Source organism: Choloepus didactylus, chromosome 6 (genome assembly GCF_015220235.1).
Source record: "Choloepus didactylus isolate mChoDid1 chromosome 6, mChoDid1.pri, whole genome shotgun sequence".
Classification (NCBI taxonomy): Eukaryota; Metazoa; Chordata; class Mammalia; order Pilosa; family Megalonychidae; genus Choloepus; species Choloepus didactylus.
Window position 1 is genome coordinate 59,943,108 of NC_051312.1, and position 27,899 is coordinate 59,971,006.

Sequence of the window (27,899 nt, forward strand, 5' to 3'; positions counted from 1 at the left end):
CAAAGTTGATTGCCCAGCAATGGGGGGGGGAGCTGGTCCTTCATTCATTACATGGAGGCCTTAAGAGCCAAAACTGAGGGTTTGAGAAGTCAGAAAGAATTTCTGCCTGTACCTGTCAGCCAGTTTCTCCTGGAGAATTCAACTTTTCTTCATTGGAGTTTCCAAATTTGTGACTTGCCCCACAGAATTTGGACTTGCTGATCCCCAACAGCTACATGACTCAATTCCTATAATAATCTCCTGTCAGCACCGTTTCTTTAGAGAAGCGTAACACTGACCAATAAAAAAGGTAAGTAAGCTACTTGGCCTGTGAGATGTGCCATTTCAGTCAGGGAAAGTATTTGAGCCCTTCAGTTTAACCAGACCCTGTGGTCCCTGACGGTCCCATCTTTGCCTGTAAGTACCTATGTGTCAGACAGAAGGGAGGAAACGAAGAAAGTGAAAATTTATAGAGCACCTACCATGTGCATAATCTTTTTTAAAGCTTATAATGACCTAAAAGAGGCTCAGAGAGATTATTTAATTATATATTCCCAAACAGAGTCACACAGACAGTTAGTAGAGATGTTGAGATGAAAACCTGACCTTCTGCCTCCAAAATCCTTATTTTTTCCAGCATACTCCTCTGGCCTTTAATTGCTGATTCCCAGCCTACAACATCGCAATAATCTCAAGAAGAATTCTAAAATTCTCCAAATAATACTTCAAGCCAAAAGTCAATTTAATTCTTTTTTAAAAATTTAATAATAAATGCATGCTACACGACACTTTGTAAGAAAGAAAGGGTCTAGTTAAACAGAATGAGGACACACAACTTTATAAAAGGTTGGGACTGACTGGATTAAATATGCAGATTTACTCCCCATGTTTTCTCTTCCTGCCATCTCTCCCTCTAGGATAATGTCATTCCGCTAGGTACTAGCGGAAATACTCCAAAGGCCCCACTTCTTCAGATGGTTCAGTGGTGTTGGCAACTTCCAGTGCCAGTGCACAACAATTTCCCTTGCAATGAACCATTCAAAGGACTTGAAGAACAAAGACGTTTCTGAATTCTAAGGATTCTGCTCTGGCCAAGTGGAAAGAGACAGTCACTGCTTTCAACTCCAGATAGTAACAGCTAAATGGAGTGTTTCATCAAGAAAGAAAATCCTGAAAGAAGGGCAGTGTTTGGCTCTGTTCTGTTGTACTTAAGCCTTTTAGGATTCTGGAGGAATGAGTGTGTATATGTACGTACACATATTCAAAGCTAATCCATTCCCTCTGCCACTGCCTTAGTTCAGGGGCTCACCAGGCCCCCAAAGCCTCTGTTATTCAACAAACATTAAGCACTTTAATAGACCCTGGGGTTTTGCCTTCAGGTATTCCAAGAGCACTCCTGCACAATCAATCCAGCCTCATGATCTAATTTCTTCAATTCACATTCAACCAAACTACACAGCTCCAGAAGCACTATCAGAGGTACTTGGACTCCCTGAATCTACTGGTCAAAAACAGGTATCTGCATTGCACCAGACTAATGTTTCTTTTTTTTTTTCCCTTGACTTTTCAAAGCTGAGATACTGCCTGCACTCTCAGCACTCCCACCCATTGGTTGTATCCATTTATCTTCAACTGATAAGTAATCAAAGCTCTGAGTAACATGTTTATATGTATGTTTATTTTGTGTGTATGTGCATGTTTTGAAGGGCAATGGGAGGGAGAAAGGAATGAGAATTCAGCAGCAGGTAGAGAATTATGGTTCAATTTCTATACTGAGTCTATGACAGCCAATGGATTCTAATCCATATAAAATTATCCATTGCTTATGTAACCAAATGGAAAAAAAAGTAGACTCTGGTATCAGATTGCCCTGCTTTAAATCCTGACTCTACTCCTTATTAACTCTGTGATCTTGGGCAAATTAGTTAAGCTCTCAATGTCTTTGTTCTGTATGAGGAGAATATTTCTTGTGAGGATTAAACGAGGCAATACATGTAAAAGGTATAAAACAGCACATAGCACAGTGAGCACTCCAGAAAGGTTAGCCATTGTTTGCATCATTATTCTGTCCTATAGGCAGGGTTCTTCCCTAAGCATGGACTTGTGTTCATCCTAGAGAAGGGTCTAGGATATCATCAAGGATCAGCAGACACTAGATTGAACACATCTCTTTCTGTGAGAACTTACTTAAAACAGTGGAACTGATAAATCTGGGAGGAAAAGAATATAGACTACAGCAGATAGAATTATATCTTTTTCATGGTAAGCCAATGCTCAACAAAGCATTTTGCATTTGCCTCCAGTTTCCAGACTCCTTTATGAATGCACTTTTCTCAATGAAGGGATGATCTCTTCTCTGTGAAATTCACTTGTCACTTTTTCCCCTGGTCAAAGACACTCCTGAAGATGTACCTCTGCACATTGGGAACTGTCTTCCTCCCAGTATACGGAAGGTCCCAGCAGAGCAAACATTTCTCTAATTAGAGACAAAGCGTTTCATCCCAGACTGGGCCAGGGAGATTGAACACTACTTAAAAATGCAAGACTTTCAGAAAATATCAAGTCTGCAAATTTAGAAGGTTTCAACTCTCTCACGTAGTCAGAGTCTAGGACATCTGACAATGTGCTGTCCAGAAATTGTCCCTTGATCATTTGCTTTCCTTGTACTTGTTAGTGACTCTCATGTTTAAAATCTATGACTTTGCCACAAATGCTCTTTCATATTTTAAAGCAAGCCAGCAGAAATGAAATAATAAAAAATTTTAAAATACACCTTTGCTAAACTCATCCCTTACTGAGAAAAGAGGAAAGGTCAAGGGAAGTAACATTGTATTTAGCAACTATTATATGTCACAGTGTCTCATGCCCTATCTCATTCAAACCTTAATAAAAAGCAAGCTCTGAGAGAGCAGTATTCTTATTTAGTATTGTATACCCAGTGCCTAGAACACTCCCTGACACTTAGCAGTTCTCAGTAAAACCATGCTAAATGATTGAGTGATACAAACCTGCATTTTACAGATCAGTAAGCTGATAAACACAAAGAGAAGTACATTAATTTGCCCAAAGTACTCATAGAACGGAAAAAACACAGAGTGAAAATTCTGAATCCATAGCCCGTATTGTTTCCCACCATTTCTAGGTCATGCTTTTTCATGGGATGTTAAAAAAAAAAAGAAGAAGAAGAAAACATCCTGCTACCAACCCCACTAATACAGTAAAAGAAGAAAGTAAAACACTTGTTATGAACAAAATGATACGATCATATGATGAATGCAGTTCCAATGCTGGCTGTTAAAGTTTTCTATCATAGTGATAAACATGACATACTAAAAGAGCCAGGAGTCATAATGTCTTTATGAAGAGATCATCAACTTGAAGTAAGGTGAAGGGGGAAAATTGTCATCATTTGTCATTCAGATATCCTGCCTAAGAAGCCTTTTGTTTCATTACTAGCAAGGACTCAGAGCAAATGAGCACAGGAAAGCAATCAATTTTGATGAACTATATTCATTTAAAAGTGTAACCAGGAATCCCACACAAGAAAAGCCTACAGATCAGATAAATTTTAATATTCAAAATTATAAATGAATTAGCGATGCCAATGGCAGGTATGGACAAATTTTCCTACAAAGGGAGAAAGTATTTAAAAATGGTCCCAGTGAGAGCATCCTGAAAAATGAGGGGAAAATACTTGATCTTTAAAAATTGCTACTTTGATTTTTTGTTGCTGATACTTTCTCTTTCTTCTGTAGCATATAGAATATCAGAACATTTAATCATAAAAACACTTATTCAATTGAATGGGAAAAAAGACATCTCTTCCCATATTAATTGAGAAACCTTTTGGAATTCAGAGTTAAAACAAGCAATGACCCCTTAGAATTTACTACTCTACAGTTACTATCTAGCCCCATATAACTAGGTCGAGATTTCTCTTTTGATTCAATATATGCAATCAAATATCAGGTTATTACCAGGAAAATAAAAAAGGACTCTATTATTAAGGGTAGTAAAAACAAAATCAATGTTTTGAGTCTCTTTTTTTTCCTCTTTGAAAGCATATTAACAATTCTCTAGATATCCCCACTGAATCAGAGTAGAAAATACTGCCACAGTGACATGAACAAATCATATTATAGCAAATTGAGTCAAGGAGCAAAATCATGAACTCATTCTAGCAAATCCAAGATGAGTGTGTCCAAGAGACACAAGGTGACTTCTGAAAAAATATTGTAGAAATTATTTAACAAAGGCTATGACACTATATATGACACCCACTGGGTGGGTCTAAATTTAATTACTGGCACCCTATATAAGATCAGACAGAAGGAGCGAGCTTGCTACAGCCAAGAGGGACACTTTGAAGAAAGCACAGGAGCTGCAGATGAGAGACAGTTTGAAGATGGCCATTGAAAGCAGACTCTTGCTCTGGAGAAGCTAAGAGAGGACAAATACTCCAAGTGCAAGTAAGAGTGACATTTTTGAGGAGCTGCAGCCTAGAGAGGAACATCCTAGGAGAAAGTCATTTGGTAACAAGAACTTTGGAGCAGACACCAGCCACGTGCCTTCCCAGCTAACAGAAGTTTTCCGGACACCACTGGCCATCCTCCTGTGAAGGTACCCGACTGCTTACGTGTTACCTTGGACACTTTATGGCCTTAAGACTGTAACTGTGTAACCAAATAAACCCCCTTTATAAAAGCTGATCCATTTCTGGTGTTTTGCAATCTGGCAGCATTAGCAAACTAGAACATGGTCCTAGACAATTCAAGTATTTTTTCTTTTGTGCTTCACTTTTCTTTACACTTTGGTTCATGATTTGGTGTGTAAGGGGATACTGTAATCAATAATATAATATTTTACCAGATGTCAGCAAGTATAGTGAAAACTCAGTTGAAATGCTATGAGAAAACACACATGCATGCAAAAGACTACCCACTAAAATGACAATGGCATAGCGAAGCCACCATTCAGGGGAAGTCAAAGAATATAACTTACTAGCTAATGATAACAGCTAACATTTATTAAGTGCTTATAAGTTCCAAAGGTTTTAACATATATTATATAATCAAATTTAATCCTCACAACAATGCTGTAAGGTAAATAACATTATCATTTCCATTATTCAGAAAGGGAAGAGGAGACTCAAGCTAGGTGGCAGAATTGAGATTCAAATCCAGGGAAGTGTGATTCCAGAGTCAAACCTGTGCTAAGTGAGGCTAGAGCTGGAGAAATGACTTGAGGATATGAACAGTGACAACACAGCCTTCACAGCAGAGGATAACACTAAGGACCTATTTACCTAATTAATGTGTCTAACCCTATGTAATTCATTAGCATAAAACATTCCTCACTACGGCTGGTGTGCTGGGAGCATGTAGATGGGCTCTTGAACATGTCATAACATGAACTGATTTTTTAAATTTAAGAACACAGATCCAACCTCACGCCTAGCAACAGCCTACTACATTTAATGCCACTGGGAGCAATGGTAGACATGCTAGTGGAAAGCAGAGCTACTTCTCCATTCCCATGCTCTGTCAGACTCTGGGTTCCATAGGGCAGAGGGCAGATGACAACTGTCTTCTAGAGTAACCAGCCAAATTATGTTAATCATTTTCAGACCTTGGTGTATATCAGAAGCAAGAAGGTCTTAATTGCTCTAAGTTGTTAAAGCACCAATTTTTATTTTACTGGTGACATAAAATATTATGTTAGAATAATTAGGAATTTCTTTTTGGGATGCTCTTTGGTATCATTAACACTAAAAGCCAGAAGAACAGACAATATTTCTTCTGGGGAATAGAAGTGAAGGATGGGTGAGTAGAAAAATGAGGACAAAAACTAAATGAAAAATAGGGTGGGATGGGAGGGGATGATTTGGGTGTTCATTTTTACTTTTATTTTTTATTCATATTTTTATTCTTTCTGGTATAAGGAAAATGCTCAAAAATAGGTTGGGGTGATGAATGCATAACTATACTCACTATACTGTGAACAGTTGACTGTACACTATGGATGACTGTATGCTATGTAAATATGTCTCAATAAAACTGAATTTTAAAAAAAAGTCAGTCAGAGAAGACCAGAAAAACTAGTGATTATCCAGCCATTCCCCACCAAAAGTGGCTCTAGGTACACAGTCAACAGAATTTCATATTCTTGCAGAGAAACCATGAATATCATTCTGGAACTTGACACAAAACCAAAGAGATTATACACCAATGATAGGGTGGGAGTATAGGGGGAAACAAGTAATTGGATCCTGCAAGTCTGTTGGGAGCCCCATAGCTAGTCCCTCTGATGCCTCATTGAAAGACAAAGAACCCTCATCAAAACTAGATGCCCATTTCCATAAGACATTCTAAGGCTTTAAAGCCCCATTTATACAAATAAATACTCCATTGCTAAATCTGTTAATTTCCCCAAACCAACATAAAATGCACAATTCATTTGGCACTGTGGATAAAAAGAAAGCAAACTTCATATCTGATTTAAGAGATCACCTCGCCTTTACAGTAGCAGGATAAACACAAATATCACCATTAGAGTTTCAACAATCAGAGGCTTAAACCTCAACTTGAGAAGGGTAAAATGCTTACAGTTCCCCTCCTAACTTCTTTTCCAAAAAAAAACTCTCAATGCACAATGCAGTGAAACAAGAAATGATAGAGTGTTATTACTAAAAAAGCAGAAGAAAACAGCAATTTAATTTAAATAAATTAATCCAAACATTTGCTTCACTTAAAGCTTAGAAAATGCAATTTCATTAAATCTTGTTTTCATTTCAGAAGATGACTGTCAGACCCAAATTTTTTTATTACAATAGAAAATAGGAACATATAAAGATAATACATTTTTATATTAAGTAACTCAGAATGGTTTTGGATTTTTATTTAGTTTAATTTTTATAATGAACTTATGAATGTCTAAGCCTAAATCAGGGAGCAACTTTATACAAAATTACTTCATATAGTGTATGTGGACCCACACCCACAAAATTGCTCCTCTACTCGTGAGTCCATCAGTTGCATATTACGGTAGTTACACCCATAGGTGAGTGTTAAAACTTCTTAGACAGAAGACTTAGCCTTGTACACAGTGACACTGCTTATACTCTGGGGTATTTTGTAGCCTAGATTCCAAGCCCAAATTCAACCTCCTTTGGCTAGAAAATGGCAAATAACAAACATAGCAGGTTTTAATCAACAGAGTTTGAGGAAAAATAACAATCGCATCTCTAAACCATTTAAATGCCTCTGGAAATAATTCAAAATAATATTTTTCCTAATTATGAAAATATTTTATGTTCATTATACAAAATTAAAGAAATTCAAAAAGGTAAGAATAAAAATAACATTTATAATCTCTTCACTCCGATATTGCCAACTTTAACATTCTGGAGAATAAATTTCTAAATACAGATATGATTTTTCAAAAGAGAGACTTTATTGGATACCCTGCTTGCAGCTTACTTTTTTTCACAGAATAATAGACCAAGTACTTTTCCCCTTTTTTGCAATTTTTCTACAATATTATTTTAAAGACAACAGATTTTCTTATTACATGAATGAACAGTAATGAATTTGACCAGTTTCTTATTACTATACATTGCTTGTTTCAAGTTTTTCTCTATTTTAAACAGATGGATAAACATCCCTATATTGACAGATTTGTGCACAGCTATAATCATGTCCTATAGATGAATTCCAAGGAGTGAAATTGACGGATCAGAGGATATACAAAATTTTGAGACTTTTAATAATGACTGTCAAATTGCTTTGCTGAAAAGTAGTCTCCATGCACTTCCCAAAAGGAAAGTGTGAGGGTGTCAATGGTAGACCCTATGTACCCTAACACAGGCATGTTCTTCATCTCAATCCACATTCCTGTGGGTGCAAACCCACTGTAAGTAGGACCTTTTGAAGATGTTATTAGTTAAGTTGTGACCAACTGAATCAGCGTAGGTCTTTATCCATATTACCAAAGGTCTTATAAAGAGAAAAATCGGAAGCCAGAGTCAGAGAGGGCCACAGGGAAAAGGCAGATGTCAATGGAAACCAGGAGAGAGAGAGCCCCACGTGAGTGGAGGCAGAGATTCAAGCCAAGGAACCCCAAGGATTGCCAGCAGCCAGCCCGAGAATGCTAGACTCCTGGAGGAAGCAAGCCTTGCCATTATCTTGATTTTGGATTTCTTCTAGCCTCACAACCATGAGACAATAAATGCTTGTGGTTTTAGACAACCCACTGTTTAGTGTTTGTCATAGCAACCTGGCAAGCTAAGATGCTATTCATTTCCCTACTCGTGAGATCTTTTCTTTATCTTGGTTTATTTGATGGATTGAAAATGGCATCTTCCTTTCATTTGCATTTATTTGCTCTCCAGCAAAGTTTAACAGTTTTATTGGCCATTTATATTTCTTTCTCTATGAAATGGCTTCTCACATGTTTTGCTCTGTTTAAAAATTTCACGTTCTTCTTTTTCTTATTGAGTTGATGAAGCACTTAATATTTTAACATTATACTCAACCATATATATCTCAAGCTTATTTATCCTTTCATTTTAAAGCCTCCAAACTTTGAAATCCATGATCTTTGTTCTTATCCCTTTTTCTAGAAATTTGTTCAATTTTTTAGGCCTTTGCCACCCAAATATTTCTACTATGAAAACCACGGCAAGAAGTCAAACGTGGTTTTGAATCACATTTCTGCCACCTACGCATTATGTGATCTGAGAAAGTAATCCAGCTTCTCAAACTTCAGTTTCCTTATCTGCACTAGTTAATCTTTAATATTCTTTCTGGTTCTAAAATTCAATGAATTCATGAATTGGAAAATACTGAAGTTTTTCTTTGGTATGCATTTATGTTCTAAAGGAGAATTTACTTTGAACTTTATTAAAACATAAAATGGAATTCAATGGAGAGAAGAGATTGCTAAAGTAATTGGTTTATTAAAAAATAAGTTTTCGGCTCAGCATGAAAATAGAGTTTGTCTCAAATGCTCATTTAAAAGGCAGTCTCCCAGAGGCTCATATTATAATCACAGGCTGTTAGAGTTTCTGAAAAGTTTCCCAAAATTTACATAATCCACCCTCATTTTTCAGATGACTACATTAAGGGAAGGTGACTAATAAGTCACAATAGGAGCTAGAGCAAGAGTCAAACCAGTATTTCAACTTCCTCACCCCTGAGGGGGAGTTTGTCTGCTACAGCACCTCTTTACTGCCTTGGAGCCCAATAGGGTAAAAAATAAAATAAAATAAAATAAAAAGGAAATTACCAGATAAGGGCATAAAGTCATATTATTATCCATATGCTTTATTGTCAGTATGATGTCACAGTATTCATTGAAAGTGACTGTCTTTAGGGTACACAGAACCGATGTAGCTCAGCATATAGCAGCAAGTGCTATGAAGCCACCTGCCTGGCTTTAAAGTCTGGCTCTGGCCCCGACTGCTGGTGGGACCTGGGTGTTACTGCACCTCTCTCACTTTAGCTTTTCTACCCTTAAAGTGGAAATATTAAAGAACCTACCTCATAAGCATGTTGTGAGGATTAAATGCATTAATGCCAGTTTAGTACATGGCCCAATGCCTTGACTGATGGTAGTGCTGTTAATGTTAGTGGCTAGTAATATATTGACCCACATAGAATAGTCCAAAGTATGCAGAGTAGAAATCAGTATTTTCCTCTATCCTTCTTTTCCCAACCTCACAGTTTATAGAAGTAAAAAGGATTATTCGAATAACCAACAGGTACTTTTTTAAAAAAAGCTTTTTACTGAGTTTCTATGTTGTGTTCAGAATGATGCTGAGCTCTATAAGGAAAACAAGATGAAAGGGAACGAATCTAAGTCCAGGTTATTTCCTCGTGTGAGAGGCAGCCCTGCTCCACTGTTCCTACCTTGTCCACGTTTAACCAACCCCTTTTTGGTATTTCTTCCATTCAATATGAAACCAGGTTAAAAAATAAAACCATTAATAAATATCCTTCCTAAATAAGACCAACAGTCCCTTAGAAAAGATAACAGAATAAATGTTCCATTCATAATGGTGAACCATATGCTTAAATACACAATAATAGACAAAGAAATATGCAAAGCCTGTAAGAAGATAAACTTTAAAAGTTTGTTAAGAGATATGGAAATTGACTTGCAAAAAAAAAGAGAAAGAGATACTATGTTCCTGTAAAGATGTCAATAATCTCAAAATTAAGTACTAAAAATGTATTGTAATTCAAATGAAAATGTGTCTTTGAGATTTGATTTAATTATTAGGAATACCTTCTGGAAAAATCAATCAGGAAGAGCAGCCAAGACACTTTTTCAATAAAAACAAAGAAAGAAAAATAATGTTAAGTGAGGGCTTATAGTTTACAATACAGTATAAAGCTACAATAACTAAAATACTGGCTTAGGTATAGGCAATTGTTTTCATATGACAAAAAGACATTTTATATTAGCAATAAAATGAGGATTATTTAATAAATAGTTCTGCCACATTTGACAAATTATTTGAGGGGAAAAAAAAGATAAATCTAGATATTTACCTCCTGCCACAAGGCAAGGTAAACCACAAATATATAATTAATTGTTTAAACTTGAACAGTAAAAGAATGTAGAAATTAATCTTCCAGTAGGAATACCTTTCTAATTATAAAAGCAAAGAAAGAAGCGATAATGATGATTTTGTAGATTTTATGTAAATAAAAAACTTCTGTCAATATAGAAACACGTGGACAAATGACACACTTGGAAAATAACTGACCAACACTTGTAAGCCATAAAAACTTTAAAAATAAAGATGAACACACCAGTAGAAAAACGAGCCAAGTGCACCAATTGGCAACTCATAAAAGAAGAAACACAAATGTCAAAAGAATCATATGAAAAATGTTTTAACACATTAGTAAATGAAAACAACACTGAGTTAATTTCTGTTTATCAAATTAGCAAAAATTCAAAAACTAAAATACCAGTGAAGGCAACCAAATAGGGGCAAAAGCACTTACATATATTCTGGGGTGTGAACTGTTACAAACTTTTTTGAGGACAGTTTAGCAATATTTCACAAGAACTTTAAAATGGGGCAAGCCATTTTCTCTAGTAGTTCCATATATTCTAAGAAAAAATAGAGATATCCACAAAAATATATATATAAGGTCATCACAACATTTTGCTTAAAATATTCAAAAATAGAGAATTATAGTACACAGAAAATGCAATGAAAGAGGCCATTAAAATCATGTCTTAAATATTTAAGATTGAAGAATATATTATTAAATGGAAAAGCATGTTATAAAATAGTTAGGAGAGTGTGATCCTCTTATTTTTTTAAAAAAGGGTATTCACATTTGAGAGACAGGAAGGACAGGGAGAAAGAGAGAGAGTTAGAAACTGGGAGGATCCATACCAAAATGTTAACTGCACTTTATCTCTGGGTAATGGGATTACAGATGGCTTTATTTTATTTTTTGAGATTTTCTACATTCGAACTATTCTGCAATGAAAATGTATTACTTTTGAAATCAGGGAAAGCAATCATATTTTGAAAGATACATAGGAAGAACCTGCAAAATAGTTGATGGAAAAAAAGACGCATCAGGTTTTCTATTGCTGTTATTCCTATTGTTTAGATTTCATATAAATAGGAATTGACTTTGACTAAGAATATGGTTTATCAGAGGGACACATTGCCTCAAGTAAGGCACCCTGCAGCATGAAGGTCTAGACCTATTGTAAACATAGACATCTCTACAAAGAAAAGCAATTTTGCCAAACAATTACGTTTTAGGGAAATCTTCCTGAGTCTCACAATTCTCCAACTGCCACTGCTTTTGACTGATGGAGACTGTGGAGGAGGCTCTTGAGAGTGACAGAAACAACTGGGAGAAAGGCTGATGGAATTTTTCCTCACCTGTGTGGGACTCTGGGGTAGTTTCCCCAGCACCATCTGTGGCTTTTACGCTGACACTGAGTGTGCAGCGCTGAGGGTGTCTCCCTCACAACTCCCCGGAAGGGCTCCTGGCCTGAGCTCTTGAAGGTCTGGAAGGAGGCTCTCAGCACCAAGACTCGGTGCCTACAATTAAGATCAGAATAGGCCAAACAAACACACACTATCCAGCTGAGACTGATCAATAGCTCCAGCTTCATCTCGCTAGTCAGGTTGGGATAAGACCCCTCCTGAAAATGGGCTCAAGACAGCTGGCATTCAGCCTCAGGGGTATGGATCTAATATCAAACACCCACTCCCCAGAATGCCCGTTACCTACCATCAAGCTGCCTTGGTGTCTCTGCCCCAAAAGCCTCAGTGACTCAAACTCCCTCCCCTGATCTACAATCCCCCACCTGATTTGGACCTTCCTGCCTTTCCAATTTCATCTTCTATCCCCACCTCCCACTTCTTCAACTCACCAACCACATGGACCCTTTCATATACTCAAAGAGGCCAAGCACGTTCCTGGCTTAGGGCCTTTTATCTGCTGTCCCGTCTGCAGAGGAATGCTTTACATGGTGACATCTCACTCAGGATTCAGTTCATGGCACCTCTTCAGAAACCAAACTAATTGAGCCAGTTCTCTGGGCCACTCATTCTCCAAGTCCAGGGCATGAACCACTTGGGTTTTCATCACAGCACTACTGGCAATTCCTTGTTCACTACATTCCCATGCCTGGAAGTAGAGCTGGTATATAGAACACCACTGAATAAATATTTTTGAATTGATTGACTGGATTAATAAATGAAGCCCCTAATAGTTGGCTATTCCCCCAAAATATGTGCAGAATGTAATCACTCTCACCACTTCCAGAGCTACCATTGTAGTCCGAGCTACCATCACCTCTTCCTGGATCATTCCAGAGGCCTCTTAAGCTGTCTGTGTGCTTCTATCCCTGACACCAACAGTCTGTTCTCAACACTGCAGCCACGATGATCCTGCTTAAATGTCAGTCAGACCATGTGACTCCTCACTGTCATGTTCATGTTTTAATGTTGGTTGTGCCCATTTCACCCAGAACAAGAGCAAAATTTCTTACAATGATGCACAGGGTCTTCGCAGATCTGGCCCAACCTGACCTCTCTCTACCTTACCTCCTACTTCTCCCCCTCTCACTGCACTCCAGCCACACTGGCCTTCTGGACCCTGCCAACAACATTCCAAGCTTGGGGCATTTGTATTGGCTGTTCCCTTGGAATGGAGCTCTCTTCCCCCCGATATCTACACAGCTCACTCGCTCTCTTCGTCTTTGTTCAATTGCTACCTTCTCACTGAAGAATGCCCTGAACACTTCATGGAAAATTGCATTCTTCCTGCAACCAGCATTCCCCACCTGCCTTACTCTACTGCATTTTTCTCCATAACACTTAGCATCTTCTACTACACTATACAATGTACTTATTAATTATACTTATTTTCCATGTCCTCTTGCTAGGATGGAAGGCTCACAGAAGCAGGGATTGTTGTCTGTTTTGTTCACTTCTACATCCCCTCCAGTCCCAAGAAAAATGTCTGGTGCATTGCAGGCTCTCAATAAGCATCCATTCAATGAATGAAAGAATGAGCCACAAGAGAAGAAGAGAATAGATAATTTTTATTTGTTCCATTTGTGCCAAACATGGTGAAAATCACTTCCTCATCCCCCTGCAAATCCTGATCCAGGAATCTACAAATGAAAAGTGACATATCCCATAGAAGGAAGTCATTGATAAAATGGGTGCTAATAAATTCCAACCTCTGGACTTGAGTTCATATTCCAAGAAGTCAGGGGTGCTCCTCCAGGAGGCACGGGTCAATGACAGCTACTAATCCCCCTTTCCACTGACCTGAATTAGACCTCAGCAGCTGGGACAGCCTTGGTGAAGCAACAGAGTGGTAAGGAATTGTTAGGAGTAGCCTCCTGAAGCCCAAACTACAGGGGCACAGCCACTTGACTGTCTAGAATAGATTCTATAATCACAGAGTGTCAGAATCAGGCAATATGTTTATAGTCCCAGAGTCCTACCCCCTCACTTTACACATGAGAAAACTCAGTCCCAAAGAGGGGCAGTGACTCTGAGGTCACCCTACTATGTCCTCATCCTAGGCAGGGAAGAGAAGAACTCATTAGCCTCTTAGTGCATTAGAGTAACCTTTTAAAAAAATCATTTTTCTCAGAAAGAGGCTGCTTGCTGACCCTATCCAAGTCTTGCAGGCCAATTCAGGATATAGGTCTGCAGACTTATGTTTCACAGCAGATTTGGAAATAATTTTTGTCTGAGTCAAATAACACTGCATATTTTAATTCTGCCATTTGTTTCAGAGTCTGTGCTATCCAACATGCACGATACCTTATTAAATCAACTTTCTAAAAAAAAAAAAAAGCCAATTTAAAAGACTGTCTCAAAAATTACATTTATATAATTTATGAGTTTTAAGTAATCTCTATTCTGATTGTCACTTTGAGGAATCTGATTAAAATTGTTAGTTTACAGAAGAAAGATTGAAGCAAGCTTTAAAACAGAAAGAACGCATTGCAGGTTTTTCTTTTGGTTTCCCCACCTCCCTCTGATATTGCAATGCTAAACAAAACGTGACATATCATCACAAGTGATGGGAGTGGGTTGGGCAAGCCAAGTTAATAATGCTTCTGACAAAGGCAGATGATTGTATCTTATTTTTATTTGATGGGCTCTGAAAGCATTTAAAATGTAGCATAGCAATCGCTATTGATTGACATCTACATCTGTGTTTGCTTGTGCATCAGTTGTCAAACTAATATTTCATTAATATATTTTTTTTTTCAATTTAACTTTTAAAACATTGAATTTAGGCCCGTGATGAGGAGTTGCCATGAATTACTGAGCTGCATGGGTCCTCGAGTGAGTTCGCTTGTATACAACAACACAAAGCTGGGATCTTTGATGGGAATGGATCTGTGTGGTCTAAGAACTAGCTGTGGGGGAGACCCTAAAGGGACGTCTGTGAGTAAACCAGCTTCAAACAGTTTTTCCTCTTTCCCCATGACATAGCAGGAAAAATACTTCAGAAGCAAGACTGTCCTAAAAATGCAGCTAAGAAAACTTAAACACAGTTGACTAGAGTGTGGGAAGAGGAAATATGAAGGAACTAGGGGACAAGAAGAGGACTTTGGAGACAGAACTATAATATTGTTCTGGCCTGCCCACTTAGCAGGACTTCAGGGGCACCATTCACCCCATAATCTATATGAGTGGTGCTCCCTGGACTTGGGCAGTGAACACTCCTTTCTCCCAGTAAACCTCCCTCTATCCTTCCCCTTCTCTACCAAATTCCCATTACCAAGATACTAATATTTCTAAACCAATGGAGTGATGCCTAAAGGGCAAGACCCAAGGCTGGATGTTTTATATAAAAAACAAAATCTGCCTCCTATCAGTAACGCCCTTCATTCATGCATTCAGTAATCCATTCTATAAACATTCTCCAACACCTTATGCTTTAAGGCATTGAAGCTTCAAAGAATAAAGTTGAGTAGAGTCAGAGTTCTATAAAAGGAGAAAGAATCCATATCTGACTTGCAGAACTGCCTCAGGCACCAAGGAATATGAGGATGAACCACCAGGTTTCCTGCTGGCATAAGGAAAAATGGTGAAGGGAACTCAGGAACTTAACAAGTTGGTTAAGTGTCCAGAAGGACACTGCAATTTGATATTCTCACAAGCATTAGGGACTCCCAATTTAATAAGTCAAGCCCTTGATCTTGGGGCTTGCCTTTATGAAACTTATTCCTGCAAGGGAGAAGCTAAACCTACTTATAACTATGCCTGAGTCACCCCCAAAGAACCTATTTTGTTGCTCAACTCTGCAAATAAACTCACTACCCTCCCCTCTACATGAGACATGACTCCCAGGGGTGTAAGTCTCCCTGGCAACATGGGACGTGACCCCAAGGATGAGCCTGGCCCTGGCATCATGGGATTGAGAAGCCTTCTTGGCCAAATGGGGGAGAAGAAATGGAACAAAATAAAGTTACAGTGGCTATGCAATTTCAAATAGAGTCACGAGGTCATTCTGGAGGTTATTCTTAGGCATTATATTGATATTCCTTTTTAGTTTTGAGTGTACTAGAATAGATAGCAGGAAACACCTGAAAATGTTGAACTGTAATTCAGTAACCTTGATTCTTGATGATGATTGTATAAGTATATAGCTTTTATGGGGTGACCATTTGATTTTGTGACTGACATTCCCTTTATCCAATATATGGGCAGATGAGTAATAAAATAAAGACAAAAATATATAAATAAATAATGGGGGAGGATATGGGGTATGGGATGTTTTGGGTGTTCTTTTTATTTTCACTTGTTATTTTTGGAGTAATGGAAATATTCTAAAATTGAATGTGATGCATCCCAGAGTAATTTGGGCAGATAATAAAAAATATATTTACAGCCTCCCCCTCCCCAGCCCCGAGGATCTGGGGGAAGGTGCGGATGTGTTGGACATCCTCACCTGGACTGATATTGATGTTGTCACAAACATTGGGACTGGCGGTTTGATGTGCTGAGCCCTCGAGCATGGGACTTGCCCTTATGAAGCTCGTTACCGCAAAGGAGAGTCTAAACTGGCATGTAGTTGTGCCTAAGAGTCTCCCCCTGAGTACCTCTTTGTTGCTCAGATGTGGCCCTCTCTCTCTCTAACTGAGCCATCTCAACAGGTGAACTCGCTGCCCTCCCCTCTATGTGGGACCTGACTCCCAGGGGTGTAAATCTCCCTGGCAATGCAGAATATGACTCCCGGGGATGAATGTGGACCCGGCATCATGGGACTAAGAGTATCTTCTTGACCAAAAGAGGGATGCAGAATGAGATGAAATAGTTTCAGTGGCTGAGAGATTTCAAATGGAGTCGAGAGGTCACTCTGGTGGACATTCTTATGCACTATATAGATAACACCTCTTAGGTTTTAATGTATTGGAATAGCTAGAAGTAAATACCTGAAACTACCAAAACTCCAACCCAGCAGTCTGGACTCCTGAAGACAATTATATAATAATGTAGATTACAAAGGGTGACAGTGTGATTGTGAAGACCTTGTGGATCACATCCCCTTTATCTAGTGTATGGATGAGTAGAAAAATGGGGATAAAAACTAAAGGACAAATGGGGTGGGATGGGGGGATGATTTGGGTGTTCTTTTTTCACTTTTATTTTTTATTCTTGTTCTGGTTCTTTCTGATGTAAGGAAAATGTTCAGAGATAGATTGTGGTGATGAATGCATAACTATGTTATCCTACTGTGGACAGTGGATTGTATACCATGGATGATTGTATGGTGTGCGAATGTATTTCAATAAAACTGAATTTAATAAAAAAAAAATTGAATGTGATGATGACTTAACAACTATATGATGATACCGTGAGCTACTAATTCTACACTTTGGATGGATTACATGGCGTGTGAATATATCTCAATAAAATTGCATTTAAAAATGCTTTAGAATAGAAAAAGAAAAACTATTGGTTCAGTACATCACTCTGAGGCAGTAGGAATTTAAAAGATACATCCTGTAACAATGGTCCCTGTTTAGCAAAGAATGTGTTTACATGCAATCCTAGCCATTTTAATCAAATTCTATCTAACTCAGACCTTGAGGCAAATGTGCTCTATGTTCCTTGAATCATGGACATTTCGAGTTACTAAAGTTGCTGTCATTATCCAGAAGCCCAATCAACTAAGGTTGGCTGAAAGATGTAATTTCATTGGGAAAGAGAAAATTGAAAACACCTGCAGCAGAGGTGGCTCGTCAGGAGAAATTTCAATAATGGAAGCAAAGTTGAAAAGGACAACAGTAAGACTTCCTGTAATGGGCTACATTACGCAGATCACCTGTTCTATCCCAACCCCTTTCAGTATGGAAGACTTATTCTCTCAGCTTCTGGGACTGTTGGCAGCTGATAACTCTCAGCGGAGCCTCTCTCTGAGCATTTCCCTTAGCTGAGGAGATCCACCTTGCCCAAGATCCACTCCCTTCTTGGGAAAAATGCATTGACTCTCCCTAACAGGTCACTGTTGATCCTTTTATCTCAATACAAGACAACTTTGCAGAAACATCCAAGAGCTCCCCATGGTCTTGGCTGAGACTTCTTTATGACTGCATGATAGTTCAACTTCTCCCTCTGCTTCCTTCATTCTTCCATAGGTACTGATTTGGAGAACACTCCCCAGTAACATTCTTCAATGCTTATCTCCAACTCAGAGAGTGCTTCCTGGGGAACCTGTTATAAGACTCTCCCAGAAGCACCAATCTCTTTCTTGCCAGATGGGGTAACAGAGTGTAGCAGTTACAGAAGAAAGCCATCACATAACAGAGCATGGCCAACACAGGAAAATGAGAAGCAGCCATCAGAAGCATGTACATTCCATAAGTATGAAAAGGAAGGGAGGGAATTGGGAGACTAAGAATCTCCAGGAAAAAAAAAAAAAATAGTAAATGGTGCTAAACACCCTTACAACTGTCTTCCTATGGTTTGTGCCACCCTGAGACAGCAACACTTAGTTTTGTTCACAACATGGAAAAGGCCAATCCTAAGTCACAGTTGCCAGAAAATTAAAAGGAGTCAGGTAGGTTACAAATTTCTTCCTGTCAGAGAGAGGAAGAGAAGCAGAAGAACACTGTCACATTATCCAAGAAAAGACAGAGTTATAAGGTGGGAAGAAGTCAACAGATCAAATAAGGTAAAGACACAGATCATCATCATTAGGAATGCAAAAGAAACCACAATAAAAGACCTGGAGAGTATGAAAATTACAAAAATTTCTTGCCTTTTTCATTAATGAATATGAAACTCTGAGGAAACAGATAATTTTCTAGGAAACATATGTCCACAAATTGATTCATGAAGTATAAAACTTGACTAGATCAATAGGCATGTAAGAAATGAAAATATATCAAATAATTATTTTCAAAACATGTTCTGGACCCAGTTTCACCAGCAAGTTGTTTCAAACTTCAGTTACCAATAATCCTTTGCTATATAGTGTGCCAAGTTAAAGAAAAATTTGGGTATTTCCTATTGGGTCATCACCAGGCCCATTCTAGATTGATGAAATGGTAAGAAACAACAAAGAAGGGTGGCAGAGCAAGAATTGTCTTATGCGATGAGGCAGGCCCTTCAGAACTGACATGAGCCTTTCCTCAGGTGTAAAGTCAATGGGAGCTCTCAGCTTTGAGCTAACTTGGAGGATTTGTACTCTGCAAGGGCTTAATTGATCGCTCATCTTTTGTGATGCTTTCCTGGAGAACCAGGGAAGTACTTGGGAGATGTATGCTTTCACCTGCCTCCTCAGCTATGGCACATCCTTTAGACTGCATGTTAGCTGGTTCAACAGACAAACCAGGTAAAAGTAACCTTGAACTGAGTGTGGATTATCATTCTTGAACCTGGCCCATCCCTTGACAGTTTGGCCTAGTTCTCTACCTAATCCATTTTATGATACTGAAACCTAACCACAACCAACATAAAGCAATCACAAAAACAGTTTCACGATACAAAGCCAATTTTACTAAAACTCAATCGTAAAAATATTAGGAAATGTACTAAGAATTTTAAACCTGAAACATCTATTCACTACTGAATAGATGTTAGTCAATAATGCAAGAATGACTAAAAAAGGATGTCAACTATCAATTTTTAACATAAGTTAATAACTGAAAGTTCTTGCCAATAAGCTAATATCTAAAGCAACCAAAACGAAAGGATATGATTGGCAATTATTTGCACATAGTATGTTTTTTGGTTATTTCTTACCTAAAAGTCCTGTGTTCATTTCCTATAGCTCATGTAACAATTTACCACCAACTTGGTAACTTGAACAAGAGAAATTTATTTCCTCACAGTTCTGAAGGCAACAAGTCCAAAATCAAGGTATTGCAGGGCTACACTCCCTCTGGAGGATCTCAGGGAGAGTGTAATCCTTGCCTCTGCCATTTTCCAGTGGCTGCAAGCATTTTGTGGTTTGACACCTCATTGCTCCAACCTCCTCCGTCTCCTCTGTGTGTCTCTCTAATCTCCCTTGGCCTCTTTTTTTACAAGAATGCTTGTGATGGCATTTAGTCCCCACCCAGATAATCCAGGATGATCTCCTGATCTGACCTCAAGATCCCTTCATCACATCTGCAAATACCCCCTTTTATTTTTCTTCAAATTAGGTAACACATACAGATTCCAGAGATTAGGATGTGGACATATCTTTGAGAAACACTTTTTTCCAACTTACCAGTCCCAAGAGCAACATTTCTCATATTTGGGTTCATGGAACCCTAAGGTCCTTTTGTACATTCTCAGTGATCTTTCAGTCCTCAACAGTGATTTTATATCCATATTTATATTATTCTGAAAAACACGTTATCTTCTTATAAATTGAAAGTAAATGAATGGAGGTATCTGGATTTGGCCCAGGGACCATAGTTAGCCAAACCTTGAGATGACTCTAACTACGAACTGCTCCATGATTTGGCCACAGTTCACCCAAGCATTACTAATTTAATTGTTGAGCGCTGATCAGAAAAGGACAAAGTCAGTTATAACATATAAATTGCACATTTTCATCAAGTAATGATATAAATGAAGGCTTTGCAGAGAGGGGAAAAAGGGAAAATGAGAGAGATAACTGAGCCTTCACAGAAGACAGGATAATGAAGTTGTGCTGAACACAATGACCCTGGGGTGAAGCATCAATAAACATTCACATCATAAGCAGTAGTTTGAATTCAGCAAAACAATGTTATTAACCATATATAATGAATGCTGTTAATCTGATATTTATTAGTTTTGTGGTTTATAGTTAAGAGGTACAAGAATATGAAGCCTATTCTTAGCTACACGTTTTTATATTTGAAGAATATTATTCTAATCATCTTCTAAAAATAATTTAAGTCATCACAGGTTGTCTAAAATATTTATTTCCTTTAAAAATTTGTCTACACCTTACTGGGATGTTAGAAACACTGTCTTAGTGAATCAATTAAAATGCCATTAACACTAATAGAAGAGTTGGTAATAAAGTCAGATACAAAGTAAATACACAAAAATCAATAGCACCCTTAAACACCAGCAATAAAAAGATATAGAATATAATGGAAAAAGATAATCACCATTTAGCAGCACAACATAAGATAACCAGTAATAACATTAACAAGAAATATACAGGAAGGAAATATGTGGTAGGAAAACAACTATAATACTTTACCTAGAGACTCAAGAGTACTTGAATAAATTGAAAGGCATTTATGATAAAACTCAGTAACATTAAAAAGGCAATTATTCTGAAATTTAATTATATGTTTAACTCAACTTAAATTACAACCCACACAGGATTATAACTGAAATGTAACCATGTTGATTTAGAAGAAGAAAATGGTGAGACTAGCCAAGAAACTTTAGATAAAGAAAATAAGAAATGAGGGGCAATCAGAAGAAAATTCCAAGATAAGAGAAGAGTTCAACACAGGGGACTAGAAAAATCAAACAGGAAACTTTGCAGAACTTTTTTGAGCTGCCCATTTGGTAATACAAACTATCACTGAGGAAGAGAAGTGATAGAGAAGTATGAAGCCTTTCCGAAGTGTATTTGAGCATGCAACTCTTCTTCAGAAAACATTTCCTATACTAATCTCCTGTATAACACTAAACACGTTTGAGAAAGGATCAGTGTACTACAAATGAAAGAACATACTTTGACTCTCAGTTTCTCTATTTCCTTGCTGTCAACACTCTTCTCCCCCATTCCGTTTCAGCCATTCACTCCACTGCTTACAGCCGAGACCTCATCGTCATCAGAAACTGCACTACCTCTGACAATCTCAATTTCAAACCTTACATTCAAATCACTCTCTTACGCTTTTCACTGACCTGCACTGATTCACCTTTGCCACAATTCTTCCACCTCTGGAGGCCACCCATCCATTAATCTACTATTTACTCTCTCACTCTTCATCAGCACCCTCTCTTGTCTTCACTTGCCCTGTATAGCTTAGATTCCACATCCTCCTTTTTAATTATTCTCTTAATCCCAACTCTTTTGTCCATTTGTTCCTTTACATACTTGTCCAAAATCCTAAAACTTGCTGAACTCAACTCTCCACTTTTCTATTCCTGCATACAAACAATCGAAAGTTTCAGAAAAACAAATTCACATACCAGGTTCATGAACACTATGAACAGCCAGGCACTCCTACTACTCATTCTTTCATGTAAAAATCTAAACTGCATGTTGCTCCTCTGCTTAAAATCTTTTAGTAGCTTCTCATTGCACTTAAAATAAACTCAAAAATTCCTTACAGGGGTCCCCAGACCCTTCATATTATGTACTCTACCAGCCTCCTCAACTTCATGACTTGACTCGTTCCCATTATTTCTCTCAGCAAAAGCCACAGGCCCTAGAACAGGTCATGTTCTTACCCACCTGAAGGGTTTTACTTCTACAATTTATTAAAATCTGTAACCATTTGATTCGTTTATTTTCTCACTTAGTATCCATGTCCCACACTGTATCCATGTCCAACACTGGAATATAACTTTCACAAGTTCTGGGATGGACATTCCAAGTTTTTTTAGTGTTGTAACCCTTGTGTGATGGTTAGGTTCATGTGTCATCTTGGCCAGGTGATGGTGCCCAGCTGTCTGGTCAAGCAAGTACTGACCTATCTGTTGCTGGGAGGACATTTCGTGGACTTAAATCATCAATACATTGATTGCATCTGTGACTAATGACATCTGCAGTCAGCCAAGGGGAGTGTCTTCTGCAGTGAAAGACATTTAATCTAATCATTGGAAGGCTTTTAAGGGGGAGGTGATAGCTTTAGTGGACAGAAGAGAGAACTTTCATCTCTACCTTGGCCTGCCAGCCCCTCCTGGGGAATTCATCAAAGACCTTCATTGAAGTGCCAGCTCACAGCCTGCCTTATGGAATTTGAATTCGTACATACCCACAGTTGCGTCAGACACCTTTACAAAATCTCACACTATTTACAGATATCACCTATTAGTTCTGTTTCCCTAGAGAACCCTGACTAATACACCCTGCAGTGAGCATAAGTGCTGACCACAATTGGTTTACAATAAACAGGTTTTAAATAACTGAACGAATAAAAGTTACTCTCTTGTCCACCCTGAGTGGGATTATCTAATTTTCCTTCATCCGTCTTTGGTTGTTAGGAAAAGATGACCTTTTTCATAGACATGCCCTATTTCCACCACTGTGGGTTATTAATAGCACCATAAGCTACTCTCAATGTATTTATGATAATGCCAAAAGCTGCTTCATTGCAATGGTCAACAGTTACTATTCAGTCTGTGCCTTTGATTTACCAAAAGACATTCACTAAAAACAAAAGAACAGTCGTTTCAATGAAATCAAATCTCTCAAAGCAAACCCGGTGGCACTTAGGAAATGGAACACTCAGAAAATAGGTAGGAAACAGAGTCTCAGCTGGGCATTACAGAGGCTAAGGATTATATAAGCAAAATTAATTCCCCGTCCAGCCATCAGCTGGTTCACACAGGTTTGAGTCTGGGATTGCATAGAACAGAGTCTGCAGATTAAAGTTCTCCAGACCTGTACTAGTATAGTACAGACCCAATACAAGTGGGCCTTCCTGGCCCCCATTATGTGACTTTCTCATCCAGGTGGGTTCCAACAAATCCCAATCTCCAAATAGATTCTATCTAATCTTATTTTCCAGCAACCCCCTGTAGCAGACACGGTTATCCTACTAACTCAATACCCATTCCCAATTCTCTTCTCCCTTGACTACCTTCTACTACAGAACCTGGAAAAAGAAAGAAAAATCAAATTCCTAGCATCCTTTGCAGCCATGGGTGTCCAGTTAATACAATATCATCCAATGAGACAGAAAATATTGTCTCTATGGAGGCTGCTTCAGTTTGCTAAAGCTGCCCGAATGCAATGTACCAGAAATAGTTGGCTTTTATAATGGGGATTTATTAGTTCACAAACTTACAGTTCTAAGGCCATGAAAATGTCCCAATTAAGGCATCAACAGGATGATACCTTCTCTGAAGAAAGGCCACTGGCATCCGGGGTTCCTCTGTCAGATAGCAACGCACATGGCTGGTATCTGCTGGTCCTTTGCTCCTGGGTTTCATCACGTTCAGCCCCTGGTTCCAGTGGTTTCCTCTCTGAGTTTCCAAGGATCCTTTCTTAGCATCTCTGGGGCTTTTCTCTCTCTGCTCTCTCCAAACTTCTCTGGGTGTTTCTCCAGAGTTTTTTTTTTTTTTTTTTTTTCAATCTTCTATCATCACAAGCAACTCCGGTAAAGGATTAAGACCCACCTTGAATTAGGTGGGTCACATCCCAATTGAAGCAACTATTCAAAAGGTCCCACCTACAACAGATCTGCACCCACAGGAATGGATGAAAAGAACATGGCCTTTTCTGGGGGTACATAACAACTTCAAGCCAGCACAGAGGTTTTAGGGAAAACTTTTTCTTTCCTGATCAAAGGGACAGATATGCATGCCACTTCTTTCCCCTTGTTTCTATCTTGAATGAGAATATGATGCCTGGAGCTACAGAGGTCATCTTGCAACCATGAGACAAGCCTGAGGATGAAAACAAGCACACTAAAGATAGTAGAAATTAAAAGAAAAGAGCCTAAATCCTTAACAGTATTATTTAGCTACCATCCAGACATTTATCAACGTGAGAAAAAATAAACCCTTATTGTAGCAAAAGCTCACCTAAAACATTCTTTTAAATCAATTCTGTAATTATAGAAAACAACATGCACCACATTAGAGAATATTTCTTAAATGATGCCTGGTGATTAAGAGTCAGCCACTGGAGTCAGACTGCCTGGGTTCAAATCCCAGCCTTACTGTTTATTATTTGTGTGAAGACAAGAAAGTTTCTGAATCTCTCTGTGCTTACATCCTCAACTGAAAATGGGAATTATAAAGGTGCCTACATTATATGGCAATTGGTTAAAAAAAGCAAATAGCTATTAAGCTATTAGGTAGTATCAAAAATAATGTAAATGTTCAATGAGTGTCAGCAATTATAATGATGGTGCTAAAAAAATAAAATTAAAAGATTCAGAAAATGAGTCATCATCACTAATCCTTCCCCATTATTAGAGGAAAGTTTGGTCCTACAAGTCTCCTTCTAGTACAATAAGATACCCTTGCTCTTGCCTTCTTATATTATACAGTCATTTTTTACCATGTTAGCATCTAATTCATATATACATTTTAAAAAGAAGAGAAACAAAAACTACTACAATCACTATTTTTTCACCATTAGACTTATCACACCAAGATCATCTTTCCAAAAACAAGCAAAAAATGGATAAACCAACAAAAGCATTTATAACTTATTGCCTCACTGGTTGAATCTCATTAATAACTTCCAGGTTTCTTATACAATTGCAATAAAGTAATTTGACCTTCACAATATTGACTCATAGCTCACATATCAATAATCCTGGTGTCTTTATGCAGGTGGGGGAATATGATACTTGCAGCTTGCTCATAAACTAGATAGTCAAACCATAACTACAAACACACAGCATTCAGTTGCAAATATGAAGTATCATGTTTGATCTACATTATTCATGAACTTAATGGCCCATGGAAGGGCCCTATTTACATTCCTGTTCTGTTATTTAACCACCAATAAACTCCTCTCCACAGCCAGTGTGAAAGGCTTCCAACACCTGTCCACTACAAGGATTTTAACCAGTCATAAAAGAATTGAGTGATATCCTTTTCCAGCAATAGGGTAGAATAAATGTCCTCATTACTGCCTACTACAGAACAGTTAGTAAGGTTGAATAAAATAAAACAAACACTCCTTCAAGTGACTATGTGAATTTACAAGGATATAGGGAAAAAGAAGAAGGAGTAGAAAACCAGAAGTGTAAGTGAATACTGAACAAATGGCTGTCCTAGAGCTGTTTACCAATCTCTAAACCCAGGTTTCAAGAACTGCGTAGGAAAGGAGATAAGGATTTGGACTTTCCCAAGGTTGGAAATGAAAATCTTTCAATAAATCTGGGACCCTTAAAAAACTATGTACACTTTTGGAAAATGTGGGCAAGAAAATTACCTGCCCTCCAAAAAGGGAGATGGACAAGGAACGTAACTCCCTAATATAGACAAATTTATCCCCCTGAATATGTATAACTGCAGGCCTGTACTAACAGTTCCAGGATCAAATCTACTTATCAATGTAGTTTGGGGTACCCCAGGCAAAAAAAATTAACACAAAGTGGCCTAAGATTGGTAGCTCTCAAGGCACCTGGAAAAAGCAACAACAAATACTCTTTAGATCTGTGCTAATAAGTTAGCCACTAGACACATTTGATTATTTAAATTTTAATTTTAGTTAATTTAAGTTAAATTAGATTAAAAATTTAGATCCCCATATTATCCACATTTCAATTAGCAATGATATTAGACAGCACAGATAAAGAAAATTTCCATCTTTGTAGATGCTTCTATTGTTCAGTATTGCTTTATGCAGATACATCCTTAATTCAGGCCTCACAGGAGCTCCACAATTAATCCCTACTAAAAATGAGCTCACAACCCAAAATTACCAGACAAATAAGGAAGCAAGCCTCCATGAAGGAAAATAAGCAAATCAAAAATGAGCAAACTGTAGATTACGACTCATAAAAACATTAGACAATGGAATTATCCAATACATATTATAAAATAAATATGTTTTAAAAATTAAAGATGGAACAAAACACATAAAGGAACAAGGTACTATCAAAAAGGATCAGGCAGATCTGAAAATAAAAACAAGCAATACTTCTAGAAATGTATGTGTATATTTGTGTGTGTGTACATGTGTATATAATCACCAAAGTTAAAATTCAATGACTAAAGGAAGAATTCATAAACTAGAAAATAGATCTAAATAAATTACCAAGAATGCGGTACATTGGAGTAAGGAAAAGTTTCAAAAATTGATTCTGGTGATGAGCACACAACTGTATGATGGCGCTGTGAATTATTGATTGTACACTGTGGATGACTGTAGGGTATGTGAATATATCTCAATAAAATGGTATTTAAAAAAAGTAAATGAACAATGGGAGGAGAAGGGGAATGGGATGTTTTGGATATTCTTTTTATTTTAATTTTCATTTTATTTTTGGGAGTAGTGAAAAAGTTCAAAGTTTGATTGTGGTAATGAAAGCACAACTCTATAACAATACTGTGAACAATTGATTGTACACTTTGAATGATTGTATATTATGTGATTATATCTCAATAAAATTACATTAAAAAAAGAATGCAGTACAGAGAGATAGAGAATATGGAGATAAGGGTTGAAAAACAAAGAAGACAAAATCTAGAGTTCTAAGAGAGAACAGAGAGAATCTGGAAGAAAAAAATATTTGAAGAGACTAGCTGAGAATTTTCCTGATTTTATGACAGTCACCTACTCTCAAATTTGGGAAACTAATACCAAGCAGGATAAAGTAAAAAAAAAAAAAAAAAAAAATATATATATATATATATATATATATATATATATATATATACACACACACACACACACACATCTGGATAAATCATCAGAAAACTGAAGATTCCCAGAGAAAAGGAGAAGATCATACAAGTAGAGTAGTGATTTGAAACTGTATATACCCCAGAAAAGCATGTTTTTAAAGTTAATCCATTCTTGTAGATGTGGACCCATGTAAGTAGGACCTTCTGATGTCATTACTTCATTGAAGGTATGACTGACCTCATTCAGGACAGGTCTTAATTATACTACTGGAGTCCTTTATAAACAGAATGGAGAGAGAAAGAGAGCATGTATGCCACAGAAGCAAGAAGCTGAAAGAAACAAAACCCAGAAGAGAAGAGAGAGACAGCAGATGCCACCATGTGCCTTACCATGTGGCCACAGAGTGATGAA

The 27,899-nt window shown here is 37.7% G+C and overlaps 1 protein-coding gene across 1 annotated transcript in view; it reads right to left on the bottom strand.

Moving 5' to 3' along the window:
• NELL1 (neural EGFL like 1) overlaps positions 1-27,899 on the bottom strand; it is a 925,820-nt gene that overhangs the window by 544,940 nt on the left and 352,981 nt on the right.